This window comes from Oncorhynchus masou, unplaced genomic scaffold (assembly GCF_036934945.1).
Source record: "Oncorhynchus masou masou isolate Uvic2021 unplaced genomic scaffold, UVic_Omas_1.1 unplaced_scaffold_968, whole genome shotgun sequence".
NCBI lineage: Eukaryota > Metazoa > Chordata > Actinopteri > Salmoniformes > Salmonidae > Oncorhynchus > Oncorhynchus masou.
This window is the reverse complement of record NW_027016184.1, coordinates 145,383-155,382: the sequence shown is the minus strand read 5'-3', so window position 1 is coordinate 155,382 and position 10,000 is coordinate 145,383. Positions and strand designations below refer to the sequence as shown.

The 10,000-nt window shown below is 42.3% G+C and overlaps 1 protein-coding gene and 1 pseudogene across 1 annotated transcript in view; both read left to right on the top strand.

Annotated features, from left to right (window-relative positions):
• The window catches only part of LOC135538461 (RNA-binding protein 47-like), a 69,942-nt gene that overhangs the window by 2,220 nt on the left and 57,722 nt on the right, over positions 1 to 10,000 (top strand). The gene's annotated exons all lie outside the window — the stretch shown is intronic.
• The window catches only part of LOC135538460 (RNA-binding protein 47-like), a 25,472-nt pseudogene continuing 19,553 nt past the window's right edge, over positions 4,082 to 10,000 (top strand).

The window sequence follows — 10,000 nt, the reverse complement described above, 5'->3', positions numbered from 1 at the left end:
TTTAGTTCAGTGTTAGTTCAGTGTTTTAGTTCAGTGTTAGTTCAGTGTTTTAGTTCAGTGTTCTTTCAGTGTTTCTTCGGTGTTAGTTCAGTATTTTAGTTCAGTGTTTTAGTTCAGTGTGTCTTCAGTGTTCCTTCAGTATTTTAGTTCAGTGTTTTAGTTCAGTGTTTCTTCAGTGTTCCTTAAGTGTTTTAGTTCAGTGTTTCTTCAGTGTTTTAGTTCAGTGTTTTAGTTCAGTGGAAGTTTTGTGTTTGAGTTCAGTGTTTTAATTCAGTATTTTAGTTCAGTGTTTCTTCAGTGTTTTAGTTCAGTGTTTTAGTTCAGCGTTTGAGTTCAGTGTGAGTTCAGTGTTTGAGTTCAGTGTTTGAGTTCAGTGTTTGAGTTCAGTGTTTTAGTTCAGTGTTTCTTCAGTGTTTTAGTTCAGTGTTTCTTCAGTGTTTTAGTTCAGTGTTTCTTCAGTGTTTTAGTTCAGTGTTAGTTCAGTGTTTTAGTTCAGTGTTTCTTCAGTGTTTTAGTTCAGTGTTGTAGTTCAGTGTTTTGTTCAGTGTTAGTTCAGTGTTTGAGTTCAGTGTTTTAGTTCAGTGTTTCTTCAGTGTTTTAGTGCAGTGTTTCTTCAGTGTTTTAGTTCAGTGTTAGTTCAGTGTTAGTTCAGTGTTTTAGTTCAGTGTTAGTTCAGTGTTTTAGTTCAGTGTTTCTTCAGTGTTTTAGTTCAGTGTTGTAGTTCAGTGTTTTAGTTCAGTGTTAGTTCAGTGTTTTAGTTCAGTGTTTTGTTCAGTGTTAGTTCAGTGTTTGAGTTCAGTGTTTCTTCACTGTTTTTGTTCAGTGATTTAGTTCAGTGTTAGTTCAGTGTTTTAGTTCACTGTTTTAGTTCAGTGTTAGTTCAGTGTTTCTTCAGTGTTTTAGTTCAGTGTTAGTTCAGTGTTTTAGTTCAGTGTTTTGTTCAGTGTTAGTTCAGTGTTTGAGTTCAGTGTAAGTTTTGTGTTTTGAGTTCAGTGCTTTTTCAGTGTTTTAGTTCAGTGTTTCTTCAGTGTTTTAGTTCAGTGTTTCTTCAGTGTTTTAGTTTAGTGTTAGTTCAGTGTTTTAGTTCACTGTTTTAGTTCAGTGTTAGTTCAGTGTTGTAGTTCAGTGTTTTAGTTCAGTGTTTTAGTTCAGTGTTTCTGTTCAGTGTTTGAGTTCAGTGTTTTACCATCAGGCCGTTCTGACAGTTCATCACTATAATATATATGTGCTTCTTGGTTTTCTGACTCTGTGTGTTTGGCATCACGACTGCTGTTGACTACGACCTTGGTCCCAAATGGCCCCCTATCCACTAAAGAAGCACCCTACAGTGTGTAGGGCATAGGCTGCCAGTCGGGAGGGTTTTACAACTGATCGAGAGGCAGCTTTTATGCCTCAGTCTTGTGACCAACCGGAATCGTCCCGTCTTTGGCGATGTCACTAATGTTGTGTTGTGGGACATTTTGAAATAGAACCAAGGCAGCAGCAATCCAGAGTTTTAGTAACAGCAGCCTTTTCATTGGTCACTCTCTTACCATGTGACTTGTGTTGTGATACTAAAGGAAGACATTTTGAAAAAGAACCAAGGCAGCAGCTATCCAGAGTTTTAGTAACAGCAGCCTTTTCATTGGTCACTCTGTTACCATGTGACTTGTGTTGTGATACTAAAGGAAGACATTTTGAAATAGAACCAAGGCAGCAGCTATCCAGAGTTTTAGTAACAGCAGCCTTTTCATTGGTCACTCTCTTACCATGTGACTTGTGTTGTGATACTAAAGGAAGACATTTTGAAAAAGAACCAAGGCAGCAGCTATCCAGAGTTTTAGTAACAGCAGCCTTTTCATTGGTCACTCTGTTACCATGTGACTTTGTCGTTAAGGATGGCTGGGCGGGGGAGGGGGGGGTGAGCCAATGTGTGTGTGTGTCGCCTAAGTAACGTTACAGAGGTCTCTGGCTCAATGTTACTCAGGTTCAAGCAGAGACTGAGACTCTCATTGTTCTCAACACCCAGTGGAGAGAGAGAGAGCTGGGGGAAGGAGGGGGGGGTCAAGGTCTCTATTCCACTGTGTTTCTGCTAGGGCTTTATTTATTTTGTAGCGAATGGCAGAGCAGGGAAGTGAACCCGGGGTCGCTGGCGGGAAAGGAATTAACCCTACGCACCAATGGGGTTACGCACCAATGGGGTTACGCACCAATAAGGTTACGCACCAATGGGGTTACAGACCAATGGGGTTACGCACAAATGGGGTTACGCACCAATGGGGTTACAGACCAATGGGGTTACAGACCAATGGGGTTACAGACCAATGGGGTTACACACCAATGGGGTTACACACCAATGGGGTTACAGACCAATGGGGTTACGCACAAATGGGGTTACGCACCAATGGGGTTACAGACCAATGGGGTTACAGACCAATAGGGTTAAACTGCAACGTGGCTCATGTAGCAAGGATAGCTGCAATATATATGTATTTCGCTTATAGGTAGCTAGGTCTGTTTCATATGTCTACATTTACACTGAGAACGGAATAATCAATTATTGGATAGGACAGATAGAGAGGACAGATAGAGGGGACAGATAGAGGGGACAGATAGAGGGGACAGATAGAGGGGACAGATAAGAGGGGACAGATAGAGAGGACAGATAGAGAGGACAGAGAGAGGGGACAGATAGAGAGGACAGAGAGAGAGGACAGATAGAGGAGAGTTACTGAAATAGCAGGGTGTTTATTGGATAGGACAGATAGAGAGGACAGAGAGAGGAGAGTTACTGAAAGAGCAGGGTGTTTATTGGATAGGACAGATAGAGGACAGAGAGAGGGGACAGATAGAGAGGACAGATAGAGGTGAGAGTTACTGAAATAGCAGGGGTGTTCATTGGATAGGACAGAGAGAGGACAGAGAGGAAGGGGACAGATAGAGAGGACAGATAGAGGAGAGTTACTGAAATAGCAGGGTGTTCATTGGATAGGAGAGATAGTTGGGACAGACAGTTGGGACAGAGAGAGAGGACAGAGAGGACAGAGGAGATAGGACAGAGAGAGGACAGAGAGAGAGGACAGATAGAGGAGAGTTACTGAAAGAGCAGGGTGTTTATTGGATAGGACAGATAGAGAGGACAGATAGAGGAGAGTTACTGAAATAGCAGGGTGTTTATTGGATAGGACAGATAGAGAGAGGACAGAGAGGGGACAGATAGAGAGGACAGATAGAGGAGAGTTACTGAAATAGCAGGGTGTTTATTGGATAGGACAGATAGAGAGGACATATAGAGAGGACAGATAGAGGAGAGTTACTGAAATAGCAGGGTGTTTATTGGATAGGACAGCTAGAGAGGACAGATAGAGGAGAGTTACTGAAATAGCAGGGTGTTTATTGGATAGGACAGATAGAGAGGACAGATAGATGAGAGTTACTGAAATAGCAGGGTGTTTATTGGATAGGACAGCTAGAAGGGACAGATAGAGGAGAGTTACTGAAATAGCAGTGTGTTTATTGGATAGGACAGATGGAGAGGACAGATAGAGAGGACAGATAGAGGAGAGTTACTGAAATAGCAGGGTGTTTATTGGATAGGACAGATATAGAGGACAGATAGAGAGGACAGATAGTTACTGAAATAGCAGGGTGTTTGACTGGTTCTGTACTGTATCTGATACAGAGTTGCAAAGAAAAAGCCATATCTCAGACTGGCCAATAAAAAGAAGAGATTAAGATGGGAAAAGAACACAGACACTGGACAGAGGACGTTGGGACTGGACAGAGGAACTCTGCCTAGAAGGCCAGCATCCCAGTCTCTCTTCGCTGTTGACGTTGAGACTGGACAGTGGAACTCTGCCTAGAAGGCCAGCATCCCAGAGTCTCCTCTTCACTGTTGACGTTGAGACTGGACAGAGAAACTCTGCCTAGAAGGCCAGCATCCCAGAGTCTCCTCTTCACTGTTGACGTTGAGACTGACAGAGGAACTCTGCCTAGAAGGCCAGCATCCCAGAGTCTCCTCTTCACTGTTGACGTTGAGACTGGACAGTGGAACTCTGCCTAGAAGGCCAGCATCCCAGAGTCTCTCTTCACTGTTGACGTTGAGATGGGTGTTTTGTGGGTACTATTCAATGAAGCTGTAAGTTGAGGACTTGTTAGGTGTCTGTTTCTCAAACTCAACACTCTAATGTACTTGTCCTCTTGCTCAGTTGTGCACCGGGGCCTCCCACTCCTCTTTCTATTCTGGTTAGGGCTGGTTTGCGCTGTTCTGTGAAGGGAGTAGTACACAGCGTTGTACGAGATCTTCAGTTTCTTGTCAGTTTCTCACATGAAATAGCCTTCATTTCTCAGAACAAGAATAGACTGACGAGTTTCAGAAGAAAGTTCTTTGTTGCTGGCCAATTTTGAGTCTGTAATCGAACCCACAAATGCTGATGCTCCAGATACTCAACTAGTCTAAAAGAGGCCAGATGTATTGCTTCTTTAATCAGAACAACAGTTTTCAGCTGTGCTAACATAATTGCAAAATGGTTTTCTAATGATCAATTAGCCTTTTAAAATGATCAACTTGGATTAGCTAACACAACGTGCCATTGGAACACAGGAGTGATAGTTTGATAATGGGCCTCTGTACGCCTATGTTGATATTCCATTAACAATCAGACGTTTCCAGCCCAAACAGTCATTTATACATTAACAATGTCTACACTGTATTTCACTGTGGTCCTGTTCTATTGTGTTATAGAGAACATGGGGTCCTGTTCTATTGTGTTATAGAGAACATGGGGGTCCTGTTCTGTTGTGTTTATAGAGAACATGGGGTCCTGTTCTATTGTGTTATGGAGAACATGGGGGTCCTGTTCTATTGTGTTATAGAGAACATGGGGGTCCTGTTCTATTGTGTTATAGAGAACATGGGGGTAAAGCCTCTATTGTGTTATAGAGAACATGGGGTCCTGTTCTGTTATTATTTATAGAGAACATGGGGGTCCTGTTCTATTGTGTTATAGAGAACATGGGGTCCTGTTCTATTGTGTTATAGAGAACATGGGGTCCTGTTCTATTGTGTTATAGAGAACATGGGGGTCCTGTTCTATTGTGTTATAGAGAACATGGGGTCCCTGTTCTATTGTGTTATAGAGAACATGGGGGTCCTGTTCTATTGTGTTATAGAGAACATGGGGTCCTGTTCTATTGTGTTGTGGAGAACATGGGGGCCCTGTTCTATTGTGTTATAGAGAACATGGGGGTCCTGTTCTATTGTGTTATAGAGAACATGGGGGTAAAGCCTCTATTGTGTTATAGAGAACATGGGGTCCTGTTCTATTGTGTTATAGAGAACATGGGGGTCCTGTTCTATTGTGTTATAGAGAACATGGGGTCCTGTTCTATTGTGTTATAGAGAACATGGGGTCCTGTTCTATTGTGTTATAGAGAACATGGGGGTCCTGTTCTATTGTGTTATAGAGAACATGGGGTCCCTGTTCTATTGTGTTATAGAGAACATGGGGGTCCTGTTCTATTGTGTTATAGAGAACATGGGGTCCTGTTCTATTGTGTTGTGGAGAACATGGGGGCCCTGTTCTATTGTGTTATAGAGAACATGGGGTCCTGTTCTATTGTGTTATAGAGAACATGGGGTCCTGTTCTATTGTGTTATAGAGAACATGGGGGTCCTGTTCTATTGTGTTATAGAGAACATGGGGTCCTGTTCTATTGTGTTATAGAGAACATGGGGGTCCTGTTCTATTGTGTTATAGAGAACATGGGGGTTCTGTTCTATTGTGTCATGGAGAACATGGGGGTCCTGTTCTATTGTGTTATAGAGAACATGGGGGTCCTGTTCTATTGTGTTATAGAGAACATGGGGTCCTGTTCTATTGTGTTATAGAGAACATGGGGGTCCTGTTCTATTGTGTTATAGAGAACATGGGGTCCTGTTCTATTGTGTTATAGAGAACATGGGGGTCCTGCCTCTATTGTGTTATAGAGAACATGGGGGTCCTGCTTCTATTGTGTTATAGAGAACATGGGGGTCCTGCCTCTATTGTGTTATAGAGAACATGGGGTCCTGTTCTATTGTGTTATAGAGAACATGGGGGCCCTGTTCTATTGTGTTATAGAGAACATGGGGGCCCTGTTCTATTGTGTTATAGAGAACATGGGGGTCCTGTTCTATTGTGTTATAGAGAACATGGGGTCCTGTTCTATTGTGTTGTGGAGAACATGGGGGCCCTGTTCTATTGTGTTATAGAGAACATGGGGGCCCTGTTCTATTGTGTTATAGAGAACATGGGGGTCCTGCCTCTATTGTGTTATAGAGAACATGGGGTCCTGTTCTATTGTGTTATAGAGAACATGGGGTCCTGTTCTATTGTGTTATAGAGAACATGGGGTCCTGTTCTATTGTGTTATAGAGAACATGGGGTCCTGTTCTATTGTGTTATAGAGAACATGGGGTCCTGTTCTATTGTGTTATAGAGAACATGGGGGTCCTGTTCTATTGTGTTATAGAGAACATGGGGGTCCTGTTCTATTGTGTTATAGAGAACATGGGGTCCTGTTCTATTGTGTTATAGAGAACATGGGGTCCTGTTCTATTGTGTTATAGAGAACATGGGGGTCCTGTTCTATTGTGTTATAGAGAACATGGGGGGTCCTGTTCTATTGTGTTATCAGAGAACATGGGGTCCTGTTCTGTTGTGTTATAAGGAACATGGGGGTAAAGCCTCTATTGTGTTATAGAGAACATGGGGTCCTGTTCTATTGTGTTATAGAGAACATGGGGTCCTGTTCTATTGTGTTATAGAGAACATGGGGTCCTGTTCTATTGTGTTATAGAGAACATGGGGCCCTGTTCTATTGTGTTATAGAGAACATGGGGTCCCTGTTCTATTGTGTTATAGAGAACATGGGGGTCCCTGTTCTGTGTGTTATAGAGAACATGGGGGTAAAGCCTCTGTTATTGTTTATAGAGAACATGGGGTCCTGTTCTATTGTGTTATAGAGAACATGGGGTCCCTGTTCTATTGTGTTATAGAAGACATGGGGTCCCTGTTCTATTGTGTTATAGAGAACATGTGGGTCCCTGTTCTATTGTGTTATAGAGAACATGGGGGTAGAAGCCTCTATTGTGTTATAGAGAACATGGGGTCCTGTTCTATTGTGTTATAGAGAACATGGGGTCCCTGTTCTATTGTGTTATAGAGGGTATGGGGGGTCCTGTTCTATTGTGTTATAGAGAGCATGGGGTCCTGTTCTATTATTTATAGAGAACATGGGGTCCTGTTCTATTGTGTTATAGAGAACATGGGGCCCTGTTCTATTTGTGTTATAGAGAACATGGGGTCCTGTTCTATTGTGTTATAGAGAACATGGGGGCCCTGTTCTATTGTGTTATAGAGAACATGGGGTCCTGTTCTATTGTGTTATAGAGAACATGGGGTCCTGTTCTATTGTGTTATAGAGAACATGGGGTCCTGTTCTATTGTGTTATAGAGAACATGGGGGTCCTGTTCTATTGTGTTATAGAGAACATGGGGTCCTGTTCTATTGTGTTATAGAGAACATGGGGTCCCTGTTCTATTGTGTTATAGAGAACATGGGGTCCTGTTCTATTGTGTTATAGAGAACATGGGGGTCCTGTTCTATTGTGTTATAGAGAACATGGGGGTAAAGCCTCTATTGTGTTATAGAGAACATGGGGTCCTGTTCTATTGTGTTATAGAGAACATGGGGGTCCTGTTCTATTGTGTTATAGAGAACATGGGGTCCTGTTCTATTGTGTTATAGAGAACATGGGGTCCTGTTCTATTGTGTTATAGAGAACATGGGGTCCTGTTCTATTGTGTTATAGAGAACATGGGGTCCTGTTCTATTGTGTTATAGAGAACATGGGGTCCTGTTCTATTGTGTTATAGAGAACATGGGGGTCCTGTTCTATTGTGTTATAGAAAACATGGGGGCCCTGTTCTATTGTGTTATAGAGAACATGGGGGTAAAGCCTCTATTGTGTTATAGAGAACATGGGGGCCCTGTTCTATTGTGTTATAGAGAACATGGGGTCCTGTTCTATTGTGTTATAGAGAACATGGGGTCCTGTTCTATTGTGTTATGGAGAACATGGGGGTCCTGTTCTATTGTGTTATAGAGAACATGGGGTCCTGTTCTATTGTGTTATAGAGAACATGGGGTCCTGTTCTATTGTGTTATAGAGAACATGGGGGTCCTGTTCTATTGTGTTATAGAGAACATGGGGGCCCTGTTCTATTGTGTTATAGAGAACATGGGGGTAAAGCCTCTATTGTGTTATAGAGAACATGGGGTCCTGTTCTATTGTGTTATAGAGAACATGGGGTCCTGTTCTATTGTGTTATAGAGAACATGGGGTCCTGTTCTATTGTGTTATAGAGAACATGGGGTCCCTGTTCTATTGTGTTATAGAGAACATGGGGTCCTGTTCTATTGTGTTATAGAGAACATGGGGTCCTGTTCTATTGTGTTATAGAGAACATGGGGTCCTGTTCTATTGTGTTATAGAGAACATGGGGTCCTGTTCTATTGTGTTATAGAGAACATGGGGTCCTGTTCTATTGTGTTATAGAGAACATGGGGTCCTGTTCTATTGTGTTATAGAGAACATGGGGTCCTGTTCTATTGTGTTATAGAGAACATGGGGTCCTGTTCTATTGTGTTATAGAGAACATGGGGTCCTGTTCTATTGTGTTATAGAGACATGGGGGTCCTGTTCTATTGTGTTATGTAAAGCCTCTATTGTGGGTGGGGCCCTGTTCTATTGTGTTATAGAGAACATGGGGGTCCTGTTCTAGGGAACATTGTGTTATAGAGAACATGGGGTCCTGTTCTATTGTGTTATAGAGAACATGGGGTCCTGTTCTATTGTGTTATAGAGAACATGGGGTCCTGTTCTATTGTGTTATAGAGAACATGGGGTCCTGTTCTATTGTGTTATAGAGAACATGGGGTCCTGTTCTATTGTGTTATAGAGAACATGGGGTCCTGTTCTATTGTGTTATAGAGAACATGGGGTCCTGTTCTATTGTGTTATAGAGAACATGGGGTCCTGTTCTATTGTGTTATAAGAGAACATGGGGTCCTGTTCTATTGTGTTATAGAGAACATGGGGGAACATGGGGGCCCTGTTCTATTGTGTTATAGAGAACATGGGGTCCTGTTCTATTGTGTTATAGAGAACATGGGGCCCTGTTCTATTGTGTTATAGAGAACATGGGGTCCTGTTCTATTGTGTTATAGAGAACATGGGGTCCTGTTCTATTGTGTTATAGAGAACATGGGGTCCTGTTCTATTGTGTTATAGAGAACATGGGGGTCCTGTTCTATTGTGTTATAGAGAACATGGGGTCCTGTTCTATTGTGTTATAGAGAACATGGGGTCCTGTTCTATTGTGTTATAGAGAACATGGGGGTCCTGTTCTATTGTGTTATAGAGAACATGGGAGCCCTGTTCTATTGTGTTATAGAGAACATGGGGGTAAAGCCTCTATTGTGTTATAGAGAACATGGGGTCCTGTTCTATTGTGTTATAGAGAACATGGGGGTAAAGCCTCTGTTATAGAGAACATGGGGCCCTGTTCTATTGTGTTATAGAGAACATGGGGTCCTGTTCTATTGTGTTATAGAGAACATGGGGGTCTGTTCTATTGTGTTATAGAGAACATGGGGTCCTGTTCTATTGTGTTATAGAGAACATGGGGTCCTGTTCTATTGTGTTATAGAGAACATGGGGTCCTGTTCTATTGTGTTATAGAGAACATGGGGTCCTGTTCTATTGTGTTATAGAGAACATGGGGTCCTGTTCTATTGTGTTATAGAGAACATGGGGTCCTGTTCTATTGTGTTATAGAGAACATGGGGTCCTGTTCTATTGTGTTATAGAGAACATGGGGTCCTGTTCTATTGTGTTATAGAGAACATGGGGTCCTGTTCTATTGTGTTATAGAGAACATGGGGGTCCTGTTCTATTGTGTTATAGAGAACATGG